The 22,582-nt window shown below is 42.7% G+C and overlaps 1 protein-coding gene and 1 pseudogene across 1 annotated transcript in view; one reads left to right on the top strand and one right to left on the bottom strand.

Annotated features, from left to right (window-relative positions):
* LOC136398236 (leukocyte immunoglobulin-like receptor subfamily A member 5) overlaps positions 1-22,582 on the top strand; it is a 70,398-nt gene that overhangs the window by 7,722 nt on the left and 40,094 nt on the right. The gene's annotated exons all lie outside the window — the stretch shown is intronic.
* On the bottom strand, positions 17,251-21,234 carry LOC136397194 (leukocyte immunoglobulin-like receptor subfamily A member 6; annotated as a pseudogene).

Here is a 22,582-nt window from a genome sequence, read left to right as displayed (position 1 = left end):
TTATGTCTGAGTAGTATTCCATAGTATATATGTACCAAAGCTTTTTAGTCTACTCGTCCTCTGACGGACACTTGGGCTGTTTCCAGATCTTCTCTATTGTGAACAATGCTGCCACAAACATGGGGGTGCATTTCTCCTTCTGGAACTATTCTATGGTGTTCTTGGGGTATATTCCTAAAAGTGGGATGGCTGGGTCAAAAGGCAGTTCGATTTTCAATTTTTTGAGGTATTTCCATACTGTTTTCCACAGAGGCTGCACCAGTCTGCATTCCCACCAGCAGTGTAGGAGGGTTCCCTTTTCTCCACATCCTCGCCAGCACTTATTCTGTGTTGTTTTGTTGATGGGCACCATTCTGACTGGTGTGAGGTGATATCTCATTGTGGTTTTAATTTGCATTTCTCTAACGATTAGTGATGTTGAACATTTTTTCATATGCCCATTGGCCATCTGTATATCCTCTTTGGAGAAGTGTCTATTCATTTCTTTGTCCATTTTTTGATTGGATTGTTTGTCTTTCTGGTGTTGAGATTTACAAGTTCTTTATAAATTTTGGTTATTAACCCCTTATCAGACGTACTGTCAAATATGTTCTCCCATTGTGTAGTTTGTCTTTTTATTCTGTTCTTATTGTCTTTGGCTGTGCAAAAGCTTTTTAGTTTGATATAGTCCCATTTGTTTATCCTGTTTTTTATTTCCCTTGCCTGTGGAGATAAACCAGCAAATATATCACTGCGAGAGATGTCGGAAAGCTTACTGCCTATGTTTTCTTCTAAGATGCTTATGGTTTCACACCTTACATTTAAGTCTTTTACCCATTTTGAGTTTATTTTTGTGAATGGTGTAAGTTGGTGGTCTAGTTTCATTTTTTGCAGGTTGCTGTCCAATTTTCCCAACACCATTTGTTGAAGAGGCTATCTTTACTCCATCGTATTTCCTTACCTCCTTTGTCAAATATCAGTTGTCCATAGAGCTGTGGGTTTATTTCTGGGTTCTCCGTTCTGTTCCATTGATCTATGTGCCTCCTCTTATGTTAGTACCAGGCTGTTTTGAGTACAATGGCCTTGTAGTATAGCTTGATATCAGGAAGTGTGATACCTCCCCCTTTATTCTTCTTTTTAAAGACTGCTGAGGCTTTTTGTGTTCTCTTTTGGTTCCATATAAATTTTTGGAATATGTGATTTTTATCTTTAAAGTATGTCATTGGTATTTTAATTGGCATTGCATTGAATTTATAAATTTCTTTGGGTAATATAGACATTTTAATAATGTTTATTCTTCCTAACCATGAGCACGGTATATGCTTCCACTTGTTTGTATCTTCTTTGATTTCTTTTATCAATGTTTTATAATTTTCAGAGTACAAGTCTTTAGTCTCCTTGGTTAAATGTACTCCTAGGTACTTTATTTTTTTGGTTGTAATAGTGAAGGGGATTGTTTCCTTAATTTCTCTTTCTGACTGTTCATTGTTGGTGTATAAAAATGCCTCTGATTTCTGAGTATTAATTTTATATACTGCCACCTTGCTGAATTCATCTATCAGGTCCAGTAGTTTTTTGACTGAGACTTTAGGATTTTTTATATACAATATCATATCATCTGCAAATAATGATAGCTTTACTTATTCTTTTTCAACTTGAATGCCTTTTATTTCTTCTTCTTGTCTGATTGCTGTGGCTGGGACTTCCAGTACTATGTTGAATAAGAGTGGTGAAAGGGGGCACCCCTGCCTTGTTCCTGATCTTAAAGGGATTGCTTTTAATTTTTGCCCATTGAGTATGATGTTGGCTGAGGGTTTGTCATAGATGGCTTTTATCATGTTCAGGTATGTTCCCTGTATTCCCACTTTGTTGAGAGTTTTGATTATGAATAGGGTTGGATTTTATCAAATGCTTTTTCTGCATCTATTGAAATTATCATGTGGTTTTTCTCCTTCCTTTTGTTTATGTGATGAATAACATTGATAGATTTGCGAATATTGTACCAGCTTTGCCTTCCTAGAATAAATCCCACTTGATTATGGTGTATGACTTTTTCCATGTATTGTTGGATCCAGTTTGCTAATATTTTGCTGAGAATTTTAGCAACTATATTCATTAGGGATATTGGCCTATCATTTTCTTTCTTTGTGTTGTCTTTACCTGGTTTTGGAATCAGAATTATGCTCGCCTCATAAAAGGAGCTTGGAAGTCTTCCTTGAATTTTTTGAAATAGCTTGAGAAGGATAGGAGTTAGTTCTTCTTTGAATATTTGGTAGAATTCACTGTGAAGCAATCTGGCCCAGGACTTTTCTTTGTTGGGAGTTTTTTGATAACTGTTTTGATCTCATTTGGTGTAATAAGTCTGTTTAGGTTTTCTGATTCTTCCAGATTGATTTTTGGAAGTTTGTATGTTTCATTTCATCTAGGTTGTCTAGTTTTTTGGCATACAGTTCTTCATAGTATTTTCTTACAATCCTTTGTATTTCTGTTGTGTCAGTTGTTATTTCTCCCTTCTCATTTCTAATTTTATTTATTTGAGTCCTCTCTCTTTTTTTTTTTGGTGAGTCTAGTTAAAGGTTCATCAATCTTGTTTACCTTTTCAAAGAGCCAGCTCCTAGTTTCATTGATCCTCTGTATTGTTTCTTTAGTCTGTATGTCATTTATTTCTGCTCTGATCTTTATTATTTCCTTCCTTCTACTACATTTGGGCTTTACTTGCTGTTCTTTTTCTAGTTCTTTTAGATGCAGGGTTAAGTTGTTTATTTAAGCTTTTTCTAGCTTCTGAAAGTGTGCCTGTAGTGCTATGAACTTCCCTCTCAGTACTGCTTTTGCTGTGTCCCATAAATTTTGAGTTGTTGTATGCTCATTATCATTTGTTTCTAGGAATTTTTATAAAGATTTTTTTTTAATAATTTTATTTTTTTTAATGGGGTGACATCAATAAATCAGGATACATATATTCAAAGATAACAAGTCCAGGTTATTTTGTCGTTCAATTATGCTGCATACCCACCACCCAAAGTCAGATTGTCCTCTGTCACCTTCTATCTTGTTTTCTTTGTGCCCCTCCCCACCCCCTTTCCCTCTCCCATTCCCCCCTCCCCCCCCGTAACCACCACACTCTTATCAATGTCTCTTAGTTTCACTATTATGTCCCACCTATGTATGGAATAATACAGTTCCTGGTTTTTTCTGATTTACTTATTTCGCTTCGTATCATGTTATCAAGATCCCACCATTTTGCTGTAAATGTTCCGATGTCATCATTTCTTATGGCTGAGTAGTACTCCATAGTGTATATGTGCCACATCTTCTTTATCCAGTCATCTATTGATGGGCTTTTTGGTTGTTTCCATGTCCTGGCCACTGTGAACAATGCTGCAATAAACATGGGGCTGCATGTGTCTTTACGTATCAATGTTTCTGAGTTTTTGGGATATATACCCAGTAGAGGGATTGCTGGGTCATAAGGTAGTTCTATTTTCAGTTTTTTGAGGAACCACCATACTTTCTTCCATAATGGTTGTACTACTTTACATTCCCACCAACAGTGTATGAGGGTTCCTTTTTCTCCACAGCCTCTCCAACATTTGCTATTACCTGTCTTGCTAATAACAGCTAATCGAACAGGTGTGAGGTGGTATCTCATTGCAGTTTTGATTTGCATTTCTCTAATAGCTAAAGAAGATGAGCATCTTTTCATATATCTGTTGGCCATTTGTATTTCTTCCTGGGAGAAGTGTCTGTTCATATTCTCTTCCCATTTTTTTATTGGATTGCTTGTTTGTTTGTTGTTGAGTTTTATGAGTTCTTTGTATATTTTGGATATTAGGCCCTTATCTGAGCTGTTGTTTGAAAATATCATTTCCCATTTAGTTGGCTTTCTGTTTATTTTGTTATCAGTTTTTCTTGCTGAGCAAAAACTTCTTAGTCTGATGTAGTCCCATTCATTAATTTTTGCCTTCACTTCTCTTGCCTGTGGAGTCAAATTCATAAAATGCTCTTTAAAACCCAGGTCCATGAGTTGAGTACCTATGTCTTCTTCTATGTACTTAATTGTTTCAGGTCTTATGTTTAGATCTTTGATCCATTTTGAGTTAATTTTTGTACAGGGGGAGAGACTGTAGTCCAGTTTCATTCTTTTGCATGTGGCTTTCCAGTTTTCCCAGCACCATTTATTGAAGAGGCTTTCTTTTCTCCATTGTGTGTTGTTGGCCCCTTTATCAAAAATTATTTGACTATATATATGTGGTTTTATTTCTGGACTTTCTATTCTGTTCCATTGGTCTGATTGTCTATTTTTCTGCCAATACCATGCTGTTTTGATTGTCGTGGCCCTATAATATAGTTTGAAGTCAGGTATTGTAATGCCCCCAGCTTCATTCTTTTTCTTTAGGATTGCTTTGGCTATTCGGGGTTTTTTATAGTTCCATATAAATCTGATGATTTTTTGCTCTATTTCTTTAAAAAACATCATTGGAAGTTTGATGGGAATTGCATTAAATTTGTATATTGCTTTGGGTAATATAGCCATCTTGATTATATTTATTCTTCCTAGCCAAGAACAAGGTATATTCTTCCATCTCATTATATCTTTTTCGATTTCCCTTAACAATGGTTTATAGTTTTCATTATATAAGTCCTTTACATTCTTTGTTATGTTTATTCCTAAGAATTTTATTTTTTTTGTTGCAATCGTGAAGGGGATTATTCTTTTGTGTTCATTCTCAAATGTTTCATTGTTGGCATATAGAAAGGCTATTGACTTCTGTATGTTAATTTTGTATCCTGCGACCTTACTGTATTGGCTTATTGTTTCTAGTAGTCTTTTTGTGGATTCTTTGGGGTTTTCGATGTATAGGATCATATCATCTGCAAAAAGTGATACCTTTACTTCTTCTTTTCCGATATGGATGCCTTTTATTTCTTTGTCTTGTCTGATTGCTCTGGCTAGAACTTCTAGTACCACATTAAATAAGAGTGGAGAGAGTGGACAACCCTGTCTTGTTCCTGATTTAAGGGGGAAAGCCTTCAGTTTAGTGCCATTTAATATGATGTTAGCTGATGGTTTATCATATATGGCCTTTATCATGTTGAGATATTTTCCTTCTATACCCATTTTGTTGAGAGTCTTAAACATAAAATTGTGTTGTATTTTATCGAAAGCCTTTTCTGCGTCTATTGATAAGATCATGTGGTTTTTGTTCTTTGTTTTGTTGATATGGTGTATTACGTTAACCGTTTTACGTATGTTGAACCATCCTTGAGATTCTGGGATGAATCCCACTTGATCATGATGTATTATTTTTTTAATATGTTGTTGTATTCGATTTGCTAGTATTTTGTTTAGTATTTTAGCATCTGTATTCATTAGAGATATTGGTCTGTAGTTTCTTTTTTTGTGCCATCCTTGCCTGGTTTTGGTATGAGGGTTATGTTGGCCTCATAAAATGTGTTTGGAAGTATTGCTTCTTCTTCAATTTTTTGGAAGACTTTGAGTAGAATAGGAACCAAGTCTTCTTTGAATGTTTGATAAAATTCGCTTGTATAGCCGTCAGGGCCTGGACTTTTATTTTTGGGGAGGTTTTTAATGGTTTTTTCTATTTCTTCTTACTGATAGGTCTGTTTAGGCTTTCTGCTTCTTCTTGACTCAGTCTAGGAAGGTTGTATTGTTCTAGGAATTTATCCATTTCTTCTAGGTTGTTGAATTTAGTGGCATAAAGTTTTTCATAGTATTCTACAATAATTCTTTGTATATCTACGGTGTCCGTGGTGATTTCTCCTCTTTCATTTTGGATTTTGTTTATATGAGTTCTTTCTCTTTTTTCCTTGGTAAGTCTTGCCAAGGGTTTGTCAATTTTGTTGATCTTTTCAAAGAACCAGCTCCTTGTTCTATTAATTTTTTCTATAGTTTTTCTGTTCTCTAATTCATTTATTTCTGCTCTGATTTTTATTATCTCCTTTCTTCGCCTGGTTTTGGGTTGTCTTTGTTCTTCTTTTTCTAGTTCCCTAAGGTGTGAAGTTAAGTGGTTCACTTGGGCTCTCTCTTGTTTGTTCATATATGCCTGAAGTGATATGAACTTCCCTCTTATTACTGCTTTTGCTGCATCCCATAGATTCTGATATGTCGTATTGTCATTTTCATTAGTCTGTATATATCTTTTGATCTCTGCACTTATTTCTTCTTTGACCCAATCATTTTTTAAAAGTATGTTGTTTAGTTTCCACATTTTTGTGGGATTTTTTTCCTCTTTTTTGCAGTTGAATTCTAGTTTCAAGGCTTTATGATCAGAAAATATGCTTGGTACAACTTCAATTTTTCTGAATTTGCTGATGTTGTTTTTGTGGCCCAACATATGGTCAATTCTTGAGAATGATCCATGTACACTGGAGAAAAATGTATACTCAGTCACTTTGGGATGAAATGTCCTGTAGATGTCTATCATATCCAGGTGCTCTAGTGTTTTGTTTAAGGCCACTATGTCTTTGTTGATTCTCTGTTTGGATGACCGATCTAGAGCCGTCAGCGGTGTATTGAGGTCTCCAAGTATGATTGTGTTTTTGTCAGTTTTTGTTTTAAGATCAATAAGTAGCTGTCTTATATATTTTGGTGCTCCTTGGTTTGGTGCATATATATTAAGAATTGTTATGTCTTCTTGATTCAGTGTCCCCTTAGCCATTATGAAATGGCCATTTTTGTCTCTGAGTACTTTTCCTGTCTTGTAGTCAGCATTATCCGATATGAGTATTGCTACACCTGCTTTTTTTTGGATGTTATTTGCTTGGAGTATTGTTTTCCAGCCTTTCACTTGAATTTGTTTTTATCCTTGTTACTTAGATGAGTTTCCTGTAGGCAGCATACAGTTGGATTTTCTTTTTTAATCCATTCTGCTACTCTGTGCCTTTTTATTGGTGAGTTTAATCCGTTTACATTTAGTGTAATTATTGATACTTGTGAGTTCCCTATTGCCATTTTATATCTTGCTTTCTGTTAGTTTTGTGTCTTGTTTGATCCTTCTCTTTCGTTTTTCTATCTTTTGTTTTTATTTGGTTGTATTCCATACATCTTTCCTCTGTTGCTATCTTTTTTATCTCATGTGCTTCTGTGGTGGTTTTTTCAATGGTGGTTACCTTTGAGTAATGAAAAGGGTCCCTACCCTGTTCATTGTAGCGAACTATTTTGTGAGTACTTTTGCACTCCATCGTCCTTTGCTACTGTTAATCTCCATCTTCTCCCCCTCTTTCTTTTTGTTGTTGTCACAGTTTAAATTTGGTTTTATTGTGTTCTTCTTGGAGCTTTTACTTGTGGCTCTGTTTTTTTTTTTGTTCTTTGTATCTGATTGGAGAACCCCCTTTAGTAATTCCTGGAGTGGGGGTTTTCTGATGATAAATTCCCTCATCTTTTCTGTATCTGTGAATGTTTTTATTTCTCCTTCATATTTGAAGGATAGCTTTGATGGGTATAGTATTCGTGGCTGAAAGTTCCTCTCTTTCAGGACTTTAAATATTGGCGTCCACTCTCTTCTAGCTTGTAGAGTTTCTGCTGAGAAATCTGATGATAATCTAATGGGCCTTCCTTTATATGTTGTATTCTTCTTTTCCCTGGCTGCCTTGAGAATTTTTTCTTTGCTGTTGGTTTGTGTCAATTTCATTATGATATGCCTTGGAGTAGGTTTGTTGGGGTTAAGAAAACTCGGAGTTCTGTTTGCTTCTTGAACTTGAGGCTTTAGTTCTTTCCACAGGCTTGGGAAGTTCTCATCTCTTATTTGTTTGAGTATGTTCTCCATTCCATTTTCTCTCTCTTCTCCCTCTGTTATACCTATTATTCTTATGTTTTTGATGGAGTCAGATAATTCTTGTAGGGCTATCTCATTTTTTTTAATTTTTAAGTCTCTTTCTTCTTCTCTCTGCTGTGCCTCAAGTTGCTTGTCTTCTATTTCACTAATCCTCTCTTCTATCTGACCTGTTCTATTAGCTAAGCTTGTTACTTCGTTTTTCAGCTCGTGAATTGAGTTTTTCATCTCTGTTTGATTTGTTTTTATAGTTTCAATTTCCTTGGACATATATTCTTTGTGTTCATTGAGTTGTTTTCTGAGCTCCCTAAATTGTCTTTCTGTGTTTTCTTGTATATCTCGGAGGATTTTTAGGATTTCTATCTTGAATTCTCTGTCATTTAGCTCCAAGGTTTCCAATATATTAAATTTTTTCTCCATAGATTTTTCCTCATCTAGCTGTGTTACCTCTCTTTCTTTTGTATCCATGATATTCGATTTTCTCTTCCTTAATGGCATCTGAGGATGGTTTTGTTGATAGTATTAATGAGATTTAATAAAAAATAAAAAGTTAAAAAAATAATAAAAAAATAAAAAATCGAAAATAGTTGTTTTTTTTTTTAAAAAAATTAATAATGAAATAAAGAAAAATAAAATAAAATAAAAATTTTTTAAAAAAGGAAATTATTCCCCCCCTCCTTTTTTCCTCTCCACTCCTCTCCCCTCTTTCTTGAGAAAATCTTGTGGTGAACTGTGAATTATAACAAACAATGCCTGTGATGGAGGGCCTGAATTGGGGAAAAGTAATAAAGGGGCAAAAAAAAAAGAAAAAGAAAAAAGAAAAAATAAGAGCGTATGGACCCACAAAAAGCAAATAAGGAAAAAATTTGGGTCAAGAATAAAATGATTTGCTTTTAGGTGTTGGTTGTCTAAGAGTTATGATGAGAGGAATAAGAGGAAAATGGAAAAATGGGGAGACAAATTAAAAAATTACTATTGTATTTAGTGGAACAAGAACTAGATAAAATGGAGAGCCAGGGATGGGAGCACTGCTAGTGAGTTAAAAAGGTGAAGTAAAACCCCCCCAAAATGCCACAAACATAAGTTTGAGTCCCAGATAAGATAATTTGTTTGTTATTAAGGTTTGAATGAGAGGAGATGTAAAGGAGAAAGGAAGAAACTAATATAGAGGGAGAAAAGAAAGAGAGAGGGAGAAAAAAAGAGGGAACCACTAATAGAAGAAAAAAGAAAGGAGAGAGAGAGAGAGAGAGAGTTAAGGGTTTTGGAGTGCAACCCTCATAGAGAGAAAGGAAGAGAAGAGAAAAGATAATGGGAGATGTAACACTTATGGGTAGTGTAGTTCAAGGAGAGGAGAGAGTAAGACCGGCAGAGAGTTAATCGGCCAAATTGGAGGAGGAAAAAAAGTATCAAGAATGAAGATAAGAGAAACAAACGAACAAATATAATAAAATGGGATAGGTTATAAAGTCTGCAGATTATTCTTGATTTTGAGAGGTTATCTTCTTGCTTTTTCTTTTCTCTCCCTCTTCCTTGTCGGTGACTCTGTACCCCGGGTTCTGCCCCTTTGGCACGCTCAGGTAGAGGTTTGCAGTTGATAAGTCTCTATGGCAATGTCATGTATTGTGCTTTAGTCTCGTTGGCAGTCAAGGCTATTAGCATTTATAGGCTCCGACAGTGAGAGAGTCTGTGTTCCTGGAGCCTTTCTCCTAGTCTTTCCTTCCTCAATTAGTAGCCTGATAATCCAGCTATGGGGTTGCTGCTGCCTCTGCCTGGATAGTAAGTGGCTCAAAGAGCTGGCAACTCCCCACTCTATTTCCACTCAGCACAGGGCTCTGGGTAAGGCTCAGTCAGTCAGAGCTGCTAGCATAATCAGGCGGGCTTTCCGCCCACTCAAAGACCTCTGGTTCTGTCTGCCACTCTGTCCGGTAACACAGGCGGGTGCCCACTTCCGGGGCGCTTGGAGGAAACTCTCACTCACTGGCTGCGCGCAGACCAGGATATCTGGCCAGCAGTCTCACGCTCTGAGTGAAACCCCCAACCGCAGGGAAAAGTTGCAGCGTTGGAATTGAGTCTCGCTCCGTCCCCGTGTGCGGCTTTTGCAAGGCGCTGGGGCAGCCCGAGATTCCACTTTGGCCCACACAAAGGCCCCTGACTCTGCCCCTCTGTGCGATAACACGGGCGCGCACTGCCGAGGCACTCGGAGGAATCTCTCATTCACTATCTGCGCACGCAAACCCAGATATGAGGCCGGCGGCGTTTCCCTCTGAGTGAAACCCCCAGCAGTACGGAAAATTTCCACCGTTGGAATTAGTTCTCACTCCCTCCCGTGCGTGGCTTTCCCAGGGCGCTGGGGCTGCCCAGAGACTCTGCCCTCGGCCCACAGAAAGGCCTCTGACCCTGCCTCTCCGTGGGGCAACACGGGCACCCACTCTCGGGGCCTAGGAAGAAATCTCTCGCCCACTAACTGCGCACCAACCAGGAGACCGGATAAAATGGCCGCCCCGCTTGTCTTTCTTTGTTTGGGTTTGGCGCGAGTGTTAGCTTGTATTGCCCGGGTTGCCACAGGATCAGTTTTTCCTCGGCTTGGATCTCCGTGCCACAGCCTGGTTCAGCCGTTTGTGCCATGGCCTGAATCTATTCACCCCCTTTGCCCGCCTCAGTTTCTATATTCACAGTTACCAGAGAAAGCCACCCTGTTTAGGTTAGTGAGGAAGGCGGAGCATTTCTTACTCCCTATTTCCTTCGAGGTTTGGTTATATATTTAGCCAATTTTTCACTCGACCATACCTTTGGGTGTATTGCGAAGCATCTGGAGGCTCCAAGTATAGGTTTTTCTGTTTCTGGTTGAAGATCTTGTTGAGTTTTGGGGGAGATTTATCGGAATCGCTTCCTACCCCGCCATTACTCTGACATCATCTCTAGGAATTTTTTTATTTCTTCTTTGATCTCATTCTTAATCCATTCGTTATTTAACAATCTGCTATTTAGTTTCCATATGTTTGAGAATTTTTGAGCTTTTCTGTTATGGTTGATTTCTAATTTCATGCCATTGTGATCAGAGAAAGTGCTTGATATGATTTCAATGTTCTTAAATTTGTTGAGACCACTTTTGTGCCCTAACATGTGGTCTATCCTTGAGAATGTACCATGAGCACTTGAAAAGAATGTATATTCTGCTGCTTTAGGGTGAAGGGTTCTGAAGATATCTATTAAATCGAGTTGATCTAGTGTGTCCTTTAAGTCTGCTGTTTCTTTGTTAATTTTCTTTCTTGAGGATCTATCTAGTGATATTAGTGGGGTATTAAAATCTTCTACTATTATAGTGTTGCTGTTGATCTTGCTCTTTATATCCATCAAATGCTTTTTATATTTAGGTGCTCCTATATTAAGTGCGTAGATATTTATAATAGTTATATCTTCCTGTTGGATTGCTCCCTTTATTATTATGTAGTGGCCTTCTTTATCTCTTACTATATCCTTTGTTTAAAGTCCATTTTGTCTGATATAAGTATTGCTACCCCAGCTTTTTTTTTCATTTCCATTTGCATGAAATGTTTTTTTCCATCTGTTTACCTTCAACCTATGTGCATCTTTTATTTTAAGCTGTGTCTTTTGTAGACAGCATATGTATGTGTCCTGTTTTCATATCCATGCAGCTACCCTATGTCTTTTGATTGGATCATTTAATCCATTTACATTTAAGGTTATTATTGATATGTAGTTGATATGTACATATCAATAAGTAGTTGTTTATTGCCATTTTATTCTTTAAAGCTGTATTCCTCTTTTGCTGTATTCTTTTCTTACTTTGATCTGTTTTCACCATGCCCCTTAACATTTCCTGCAACATTGGTTTGGTTGTAATGAATTGCTTGAGTTTTTTTTGGTCTGGAAAACTTTTTATTTCTCCTTCAATTTTAAATGATAGTGTTGCTGGATAAAGTAGTCTTGGTTGTAGGTTCTTGTTTTGCATTACTTTGAATATTTCTTGCCATTCCCTTCTGGCTTCAAGTGTTTCTGTTGAGAAGTTTGATGTCATTCTTATGGGGGCTTCTTTGTAGGTGATAGCCTTTTTTTCTCTCGCAGCTTTTAATATTTTCTCTTTATCACTTAGCTTTGGTATTTTAATTATGATGTGTCTTGGTGTAGGTTTCTTTTTAGTGGAGTTCTCTGTGCTTCTTGAATTTGTGAGAGTTTCTCCTTCATTAATTTAGGGAAGTTTTCAGCCATGATATGATTGAACAAAGCCTCTATCCCTTGTTCTTTCTCTTCTTCTTCAGGAACACCTATGATGCGGATGTTTTTTCTCTTTATGTTGTCACAGAGCTCACTAAGAGTTTCCTCAGACTTTTTGAGTCTCTTTTCTTTTTTTTTCTCTGCTTTCATGCCTTCATTCCAGTTGTCCTCCAACTCGCTGATTCAATCCTCTGCTCTATCCGTCCTGTTTTTAGTTCCTTCCATTGTGGTATTCATTTCTTATATTGTAATTGTCATCTCTGACTGATTCTTTTTTAATATTTCAATATCCTTTTTTATACTTGCTATTTCTTTATTTAGGTGTTCGTGATGACCATCCATTGTTGTTCTAAGATCCCTAAGCATCCTTAAAATCATTATTTTAAACTCTGCATCCGGAAGTTTGATTATATCACTCAGTTCATCTCCTGAAGGTTTCTCTTGTGGTTTCATTTGGATTGCACTTCTTTGTCTTCTCATTGTGTCTGTGTGTTTGGGTGTTTTCTTTGTAGAGCTGGTTGAGTCTAGGCTTGGTGTTGTCTGCCTCCAGTTTTCACTTGTGTTGTTTCTAGGTCTTCTTGGGTTGGCTTCAGCTATTATTTGTTATCCACTTTGGGACTTGGGCCTCTTTGAAGTCTTGATTTGTTTGTTTTCTTAACAGGTGATTGTCTTGTTTGCTGATCTCAGCAGGGGGCTTATTTGAAACTGTATCCAGCAATGCGGTGGGTGTGACCTGAGGCTCTGAAGTCCTCTTCTGCCAGTTAATCTCTCTGGGGGCGGGTTTCTTTCTCAGCTTCAGTAGGGGGAGGTGTATCTCAGATCTCCATGGAGACCTGTGTTACTGCCCCTCCTCCCCACTTCTTGTTTTCAACTGTGTCTTGTTGTGCTGATTGGAGCTGGAGAGATGTATGTATCTCTGTGACCTGGAAGTACTTTTGTATTTTGCTTTGTAGAAGGATCAGCCCCTCCCCCAGTTATGGCCACCTCCAGCACTGAATGAGTCAGCTTTTCATGTCATCACCTGTATTCCTCTCCCCCTCACCATCCATCTTTCTCTCTCTCCTTTCTTTTTGGAAGACAATCTGGCCCTTTCAACACACATCATTCCCTAGTAGCCAGCCAAGTGGCTGTGATCAGTATTTACTGCTCTTTTTTTTTGGAGTGAGAGCTCAGCCTTATCCCCTCCCCCCATTCCTATAAACAGGGGAGATTCAGGCCCTCCCTACCAGGTTTGTTGTGGCTTCTTCTTTGCTCCTTGGTTTTTGAAAGCTGTTCTTGTAGTCCAGGTTTGGTTTTTTAGGCTGATTGTTCATAAATTAGTTTATAATCCAGTTCGGTGGTGTGAGCTGGGAGTCTGTGCGTCTGCCTGCTCCACTGCCATCTTCAGGTCTCTTCCCAGTCTCTTTAAGAAGAATCCTGGGTCTGAGAAATCTCTCTCTTTCTCACAAACAGTATCCTGGCTTGTTTTGCAGCTAAATACTGTCCATACACTTCTTCTAGTCTCTAAGGCTGCAGTCTGGGGCTTTGGTCCTGGGGCCCAGGACTCTTCCCTCTCTGCTAAACTCACTTCCTGCCACAAGAGTCCTTCCAGGCTGCCATTTGCTCCCAGGAGCTATGTACCAATGCTTTTGAGTTTTGGGGGAGATGTCCAGAAGAGGGACCGCTGGGTCATATGGTAGTTATATTATTGGTTTTTTGAGGAGCCTCCATTCATGCACCTTTGCTATAGAGAACAATTTATGAATTTGACTGTAGAGGCAAGGGAAGTAAGGTTAAAAATAAATGAATGGGACTATATCAAACTAAAAAGTCCTTTCTCAGAAAAATAAACTGGTAACAAAACAAATAGAAAGCCAACTAAATAGGAGATGACATTTGCAAATATCAGCTTCAATAAAGGGTTAATATCCAAAATATATAAAGAACTCAAAAAGCTCAGGAATGCACAAGAAAACAATTAAAAAATTGGAGAGGTTCAAAAAAAAATGGGAGAGGACCTGAACAGATACTTCTTTCAAGAGGACATATAAAAAATGGCCAACAGATATATGAAAAGATGTTTTTCTTCACTAGTTACTAAAGAAATGCAAATCAAAACTACAATGAGATATAGTTCCACACCAGTTAGCTTGGCTACTATCAACAAGACAGGTAATAAAAGTGTTGGAGTATTTTTCACTTACAGTCTCCATGTAATTTTCACATATATAACACAGTATTGTCAAGTGTAATCACCATGATATTCATCAGACCTTCAGGACTTGTTAACCTCATATCTGGAAGTTTATCCTCTTTGACCAACATCTCTCCTTTCCCCGCACAGTAACCCTTATTCCACACCTTTTTTCTACAAGTTTGGCTTTTATAGTTTCCACATAGACGTGAGATCATTCAGTATTTATTTTTTTCTGTGTGATTTATCTCACATATAAAAATACTAGCCTTCAATGTCCATTTACATCTTCCCAAATGGCAAGATTACTTCCTTCCTTCTCATGGTTGAATAGCATTTGATTATATGTTTATTCAGACTCTGCAAAAATTTAACAAATCAAATCATTTAAAAATATTGCCTTTAGAGGCATCACTCCATGAAGCTGTCCCTACAGCACCAGTGATGACATTGGGGAAATGGTGCAGGTGACACCTGAGGAAGAGATGGTGGGTCGAGGGAGGCATCATTTTGGGTTCATTTCTTCCAGGCTGAGATCTGATTTTGTCCAGTTATGCAGTTAATGAAGTAAAAAGACAAAGACACTGTTCTGTCCATCTGGGAATTCGGTGATTAGAAAGAAAGAATATTTCTAGACCAAAAGGTGCAGGAGACCATGAGGTATTAGGTGTCTGGACCCAAACTGGCCATGTGCAATGGACCCACATGTCACAGGCATGTGGAATGATGGGGGATTGTTACAGACAGTCAACCTTAGATAGGGAGAGAACATACACATTTAATGGAGAAAGAGTCCTGTGCAGGGAGCATGCAGACATTTCCTGCACCGAAACCCTGTTTACTCCACTGCACAGTCTCAGAAGACACTTTCTTCAGAACATGGTCCAGACTTTCTCCCACCACCTCCTAGTTCATCACATGAGCTCCAAGGCTCCGCCTCTCTAAGCACTGCATTGTGCCCTCTGTGCTCAGGTCCTGGCTGCATCATGGGTCCTTCTCTGGCTGTTTCAAGCCTGAAATAGCAGCACCATGAGGACCAGTAGGATCAGTCCAGCCACACCCATGCAAATGAGGTTCCCCACTGAGTAGTCTTAGAAGTGGACAAAGAGATCACACAGGTCAGGGCAGGCCAAAGTCTCCCCAGGACCCTGGATGTCCACCCAGGACTCCTACTTTCCCATCACAGAACATGACCCTGTGAGACCAGCCCCATAACTGAGGACTTCTTCTTCTTACCACTCTTGAGGTCTGACTTGTTTGGTGATGGGCTGATGGTGTCAGGTGCTCTCAGATGCCCCACTTCTCAGGTCATAACTTCTGCCCAGTCCCCTAGTGACCCTGTGTCCCCTCTGCCAGGTTCCCTGGTCTCCTCATTGGATCCTCTCAGCCTCCTGTGACGCTGACCCTGCACTGACTTACTGTGGACCAGAGGGACCTGTGCCCAGAGCTCAGGAACAGTGACAAACATGGTCATGACACAGGGATGCTTGACTGCTGTGCTCAGCATTCAGTCTGAGAGCAGACCCTCTAAACTCGCTCCTTCAGAGTTCAGAGACCCCCACTTACTCAGCAGCTGATGGACCAGGGGCCATGCAGGAGGGGTGAATATCATCCTCTGTTGGGCCCCTGAACTTCCTCAGTTATCACTGCCTCACACTCTGCAGAGACAGGGACCTCAGCTGAGTGAGCTCAGGCAATAGGGTCATAGTCATAGTCACCTCACCTGAGATCAGTTGGTGCCTCAGGAGGGTCACTGAGTTGTGACAAGATGTAGAGGTTGGTGCTGTGTGAGCTGTTGCATCTGTAGCCCCCTCATCCCCGTGCTGAGTTCACATTCCCAGGACTCATGGCGAACTGGGTCTAGCTGGACTCATTAAATAGGTTGAACTAAGAAACAGTAGGTGTGGGTGGATGAGCTGAATTATTCTTGGGAAGAATAAAAGTGACCCTAAGACATGTGAGTGACACAGCAGGGTCACATTCTCTTCTGAGGTCACCAAGTGCCTCACTGAACAGAGAAGATTCTGCCAGGGAGCCGTCCTAGACAGAAAGATGTCAGCTGGGCTGAGACCCTGCCTTCCTGAACTCTGTGAGGCCCATTATGTCACCTGACCTCACAGCAGCCTGTGAGCAGGATGGGACCAGGGATGAACAGACAAGAACCCGACACTCAGAGGAGAGAAGGGACAGCCTGGCCCCACAGCAGGAGCAGCAGAGCCGGGAACTGACCCAGGACTGAGTCCTGCCCCCTCTCTCCTCTGAGCTGAGTCTGAGCTGAGGGACAGATCCAGATGCCCTGGATCCCTGTCCTGTCTGTCCCTCTTTGTACACTGTCACTTTTACTTTTACTGTTAAGAAATGAGACAGTCTTCAGAATAGCATATCCCGAGAGCTTTGAGCCCCCTCTCCCACGAACTCAGAACCAGAACTGAAAGGAAATCTGTGCTTTGGGCCACGATTCTCTTCTTTCACAGTTTGGGACACTGAGGACTCAAAGGGGAAGGTGTGTATATATCAGTGTTTTCACAGGTGCCTGAGCCCTTGCATGACTCCATCCTTATGTCCCATGAATAAACCCATCATCTTTCCACAGAGACCCCCATTTACCCCTCTTCAGGCTGGACTCTGTGGGGGCAGGGGGCATCCACAGTGCCTCCTGGGAATCAAGATAAAGGTAGTTGGTCAGGGCTGCCATCTTATCACCTTAACCCAGATATTTCCCCCACAGATTGAATTCCAAAATAACACTATCACGACCACACACTTGTCAACACCAGTCTCAGGACCCTGGGAGCCCTGTGGATCTCAGCATCTCTGCATGACTCCCAGTCCCCTGGGACACAGCCCATTCTTGAGTGTCTGGGGGACAATGAATCCCCTGATAGACCCTCCGAACTGCCCTGGGTGGTCTGTGCTCCCTCTGAGCAGAGTTCTCAGTGACTCACCAGCTCAGTGGAGACGGGCCCTGTGGGGGGGGCTGGGGCCTGCAGAGGGTCTTGGGAATGTGGACAGAAAGGGGGTCAGGAGCTGTGAGTATCCCTGGAGTCCCCAAATTACTCAGACTCTCTCCTATGTCTGCACTGTGGCCTCCTCGAGAATTCCTGCTGTCACCTGACACATTCTGGACCCAGCTGAGTAGAAGGGAGTGGACCAAGATGAAATGGCAGAGGAGGGACAGACCTCCCCTGGGTGATCATCCCATGAGCCCCCTCTCTCCCATCTGAGCCTGAAATCTTCTGGGGACAAGGTCCTTAGACTGAGCTCAGGAAGAACAGGGTCACTGTCCCCTCACTTGAGACCAGGAGCTCCAGGGGCTTATTGGGGTCTGACCGCAGGTAGCGGGTGGTGCTGTTTGAGCTGTAGCACCTGTAGGTCCCTCCGTGGGCTGAGGTCACAGGACGCATGGAGAACTCTGCCTGGTACTGCTGAGCTTGGAGCTCTGATCTAACATGCAGGGGGGGTGGGGGTGGGGACCGGCTGTTTTCCTGTTGAACAGAGGAAAGTGTCCGCCGGGCTCTGTGACTGACACAGCAGGGTCACATTCTCTCCTGAGGCCACCGTGGGGCCCGGCTGCACCGAGAGGGAGGGTCTGTCAGGGAGCTGTCCTAGAGAGAGGAGGGTGGGTGAGGGCTGCCCGCCACCTTGTTCTGACCTGAGAGTCAGCAGCCCTCTCTCTGAGGACCCTCCTCTCTGTCTGTCTCTGTTTCTCTGAGTCTCCCCTCCCCTCCCATCCCCTGTCTCTCTGTCCCCCTCCCTGAGACCCTGCACGTTCACTCTGCCCATCACCACCTGAGATCCCCCAGCAGAGCCTGTGCAGAGTCTGGGTCCCTGACTGAACCCACTGGCTCCTCACCTGCCACCAGGATGTCCACAGGGTCACTGGGTGCCGACAGCTCAGAGGAGAGGCTGTGTCCAATGTAGCATCTGTACCGGCCCCCGTGGGAGCTGCTCACAGTGTCCAGAGAGAAGTCGACCTGAGAGAGCCCAGCCTGGGGCTGTAGGACAAGACTCTGGGGGAGGTCACATCCTCTCTGTTTAAGCAGAACAAATCTGTCATAGCTGATATCAGAGCGACACTAGAGGGTCAGGCTCTGTCCATAGACCACGATGGGGCCCTGCTGGGTGAGGAGGGAGGGCTTTTGAGACACACCTGGGGAGACCAGATGTGAGTTACAGGGGCTGCTCCTCCCATAAACCCTCTTTTCCCATCTTGGGCCCAGGTTGCACTGTCTCTCTCTGTGTCTCTTGCTAGGAGCCCCTGTGTCCCCTCACCACCCTCTTACATGGGGCTCCCCTCATGGCAACGAATCCATGGATGAAGAGTGAGACTCACCTGAGACCAGGAGCTTCAGGAAATCACTTGAGTGTGACCACACCTGGGGTCTGTCCCTGTAACAGCCATAGCATCTGAATGTCCACCTGTGACTGAGGTCACGGGGCCCATACGGAACAGGGCCTGGTATCTCCCACTGAAGAAGTGTGACTGTGAGTCCAGGGTCCATGAGAGCCTGTGTTCTCCTTCCTTAGTTAGAATGAACCTGTCAAATCCCTGCCCTGAGCCACACTGGAGGGTCACATTCCCTCCTGAGGTCACGACAGGGCTGGGCAGGGCTGAGAGACTGGGTTTTCTGTAGAATCCTAGGAGAGGAGGAGGCAGCATGTTAGATGAGCTCACGCCTCCCTCCTGTCCCCCAGGGCTGGGCTGTGAGAGGGGAGACCCCTGAGAGTAGGCCCCCTTTCCCGAGGGCAGAGCCTGTGGCTGGGACTCTTAGTGTCCACTCACCTGTCACCACCAGCTCCAGGCGGTCACTGCGCTCTGACCAGCAAGTGGGGCTGAGGTAGTTACAGTGATATCTCCCTGTGTCATGCTCTGTCATGTATATGATGGAGAAAGGGCACTTGTTCATGGGCTTCCATGGGGACTGTGAGTTTGAAAGGACACGTTTTTCTTCTTCAAACAGATGAAACTCCTGGGCCTCCAGGGTCCTCTGACACCAGATGGTCAAAGAATTCCTCCAGGGGATCAGAGAGCCTGGCGCAGACCCTCTGTTTTGGGTGGGTCCCTGGAAGGATACCAGAGGCTGCATTACAATGACCCACCCTCCCTCATTCCCCAGCTCAGCCCAACACCCTCCTGTTCTATCACCTCATCCCAGGACCCCTGTGCTCCCTCCTGAGCCCCAGGGGGTGAAGTAAGAGAGGGTGACATGGAGCCTGAGGAGGACTGACCTGCCTACACGCGAGTCCTCTGGCCCAGACTCAGCCCTGGAAGAGAGTTTCTGTCTGAGGTTTGCACCCGGACATTTGAGCTGGTTTGCTTCCCATCAGGGCCCCGTCCACTAGGGGTTGACTGAGTCCTGAGGCTCTCCATGAACAAGAGGGTGTAGCCTCCTCATCTCCTCCTGCTGCCCCTTCCCCGTGTCCACAACTGACGGAGGCAGAGACGAGCGGAGAGGAGGGACAGCATGGTGTCTACTCGGAGTGTTCCCGCTCTGCAGATGGAGGAGCCCCTGGGCCTGAAGGACAGAGACGCACAGGGTGTGGTGAGTCAGGAACAGCTGTCTGTTGCGGTCCAGCCACGACGAGTCTATTACAGGGTGTTTGAATGGGAAAAGGTATGGAATTGAATAAATGATAGACACTTAAAGATATATACATGCAAATGGGTTCGAGAGGATGGCATGGGGAACAGTCTCTACTGTTCCTGAGCAGTAACATGGCTGTTTCCAGAAAAGCATCCATTTTTATTCAGGGAAGAAACATGGTTCATTAGCAATTCAATTGTTTCCAAGACAACTCAAAGACAACCCCCACCATACCATTCAAATCTAACTTTACATCAATAAGAAACTAGCTTCCAGTCTCTTCCGGAGAACATGGGTGGGACAAGAGAGAATCAGGTATAGCTCGTTGTTAACTAGGCAGGTGAGGTGGGAGGTTTAGGCCCAGCACCTCTGTCCCCAAGATATCCAGATTGTAAAAATACCCTTTTATATTTCGGTCCCCAACAGCTGTCCTTCCAGGTTTCCACAGCTGTGGACACACAGCAAGGGACACCCCTGTCCCCCATGGACTTGGCTCTGGGTTTTCCATGATGAGAGTTCAGGCAGGGTCCAGGGTCTGTGGAGACACTCAGCCCAGACCTGCGGTCTCCTCTGATCCCAGCACTCTGCCTGGTGTGATCTGCTCAGAGGAGACAGGGCCCAAGTTCTTGTGCTGAGCTGACCCCTATCTGTGACTGGCACTAAATTGAACTTATTCATTATTATCTCCGCCTCCTACAAACTAAATTTATTTCTGGTCTTTGACTCATCCACAAATAAATAATTACTGATCACCTACTCTCTGCCGAGTACTTGTGCCAGAACCAGAAGTACAGCTGTGACCCAAGAGACCCATTTCCTGTGTTTTGAGGACTTTTCTTAGTTGAATATGGGACTTCTAAAGCTATTGTTGCAATTACTTTACTGAGAAAAGAGGAATGAGAGAAAATATGAGAACATCTGGGACCATCACTAGACATGGTGGAGGGAATGGCTGTTTGAAGAGGCAAACTTCTAAAAAGTGAGAGTGAGACTTCTTGAGAAGGAAGACCATGAGGACCACAAAAGGATTTTGAGCAACATGGACAGATTACATTCCAATTAATGTTAGTTGGAAAGACTGACATGGAGATGACCTTCCCTCCCTGCTTCCGTTGACTGGAGTCACCAAGGGCCCCCCAGAGACAGTGAGCGAAGAAGAGGGGGGAGGAATGAGGTTGGGGGAGGGACTGTGTCATACACTCTGCCCCCACAGGAGGGCCCAGCCATCCCTCCTGGCCCTGGAATGCAGGTTCTACTCACAGTTTCCTCCTGACTTTCTGTTTCTGTTTCTGTGAGCAGCAGGGTCTCTCTCCAACTCTTCCTCCTTCTCCTCCTGCTCCTCCTCATCCACCTCCTGCTCTACCTCCTCCTCCTCCTCCTCCTCCTCCTCCTCCTCCTCCTTCTCCTCCTCCTCTTCCTCCTCCTCCTTTGCCTCCTCCTTTCTCTCTTTGGGGTAAATCCTTCGCATTATTTCTCTTCAGAGCAGTCTTGATGCTGATGTCATCCTCTTCTTCACACCGTGCGGACTCTTCAGGATTCAGACAACAGTGACATCCACAAGAGTCTTGATCAAAGGCAATCACACACACACACACACACACACACACACACACACAGACACGCTGGTCAGATATCAAATTGTGGCACCAACATATACTGAATGGTGAGAGGTCACTCAACAGACTATTCTGCTTTTGATCTCACTACTGTCATTTGTCACACAGTGATGCCACTCACTCCCACAAATGTGATGAGAATTTACCTTGACTGAGATATGGAGGCAGTAAACCTGTCATTTGAATCAGGTGGAGATTTGGGAGGTGTGAGAAATTGAAAAGCAGAAATTACTTATTTAGTGAAGAAAACATTCAGACTTAGACCCTCGTATAGAGTCACCTGAATCATGGAGAGTCACCTGATCTCTCCCTTGCAGTGCAGCGGGGAGATCATGGATTTTTTTATCTGTGGTGCTGGACCAGTTGGGAGAGTCTATGGGACACAGTGAACTGCACCCCTGCCTCACATTTTTCTGTCTCTTTTGCCTCCAAATGCTGGCATTTTTCTCTTAGACCTAAATGTATATGTTGCCCACTTAGTATTTTGAAAACTGATTTAAGAAAATGCCTTTCAATATGTTTGTAGCCTGCCAGACACCTGCCTGGGTTCTAGTACCAGATATCTGGGGGCAGATAAGAGGCAGGTAAGAGAAGGGGAAATGTCTCTCTGTAGGACATCTCACACATTCCAGGACCAGCCTGTCCTTTAAATAAATAAACCTGCAGGGGGTTCCTGTGTGGACCAGGCTGAGGAGGAACCAGGGCTCCCTCATCTCCACTCCAGCCTCCACCATGTTTGCAAGGCACTGGAGGGTGCATTCGAAGTCCAACACACCCCTGCGGCGTAGGATGGTGGGACCTGGGGAAGAGAAGGTGACACTGTGTCACAGCAACAGCAGGTTTGCAGGCTTCTGTTCCTAAAGCAGTGACTCAGGGTCTCCCCAGCAGCGTGCTCACAGGGACAGAGAGCCATGGTCTCCCATATCCATCCCCTACACTGTCCCCAGACTCACCCTCTGCCTTCCTCATACATCCAGGCACACAGAGACAGACACACACTCACACACACACACTCACACACACATCCAGCCCCCAAACAAGTTTGTTTTTCCTGTGGTTTTAACTTTAGAATAAAAATAGAGGTGTTTGTGGAGAGCTCTCTCTGTGGGCTTTCCTGTATGAACACACACGAATAAATTGTTGTGTCCTTATAAGGGACAACGCAGTTTCTGAAAAGGTCACTCATCAGAGACAAAGAAT

The sequence above is a fragment of the Saccopteryx leptura genome, chromosome 3, assembly GCF_036850995.1.
Source record: "Saccopteryx leptura isolate mSacLep1 chromosome 3, mSacLep1_pri_phased_curated, whole genome shotgun sequence".
NCBI classification, from domain to species: Eukaryota; Metazoa; Chordata; class Mammalia; order Chiroptera; family Emballonuridae; genus Saccopteryx; species Saccopteryx leptura.
The sequence above is the reverse complement of the archived record's forward strand: the minus strand, read 5'-3'. Positions and strand labels throughout refer to the sequence as shown.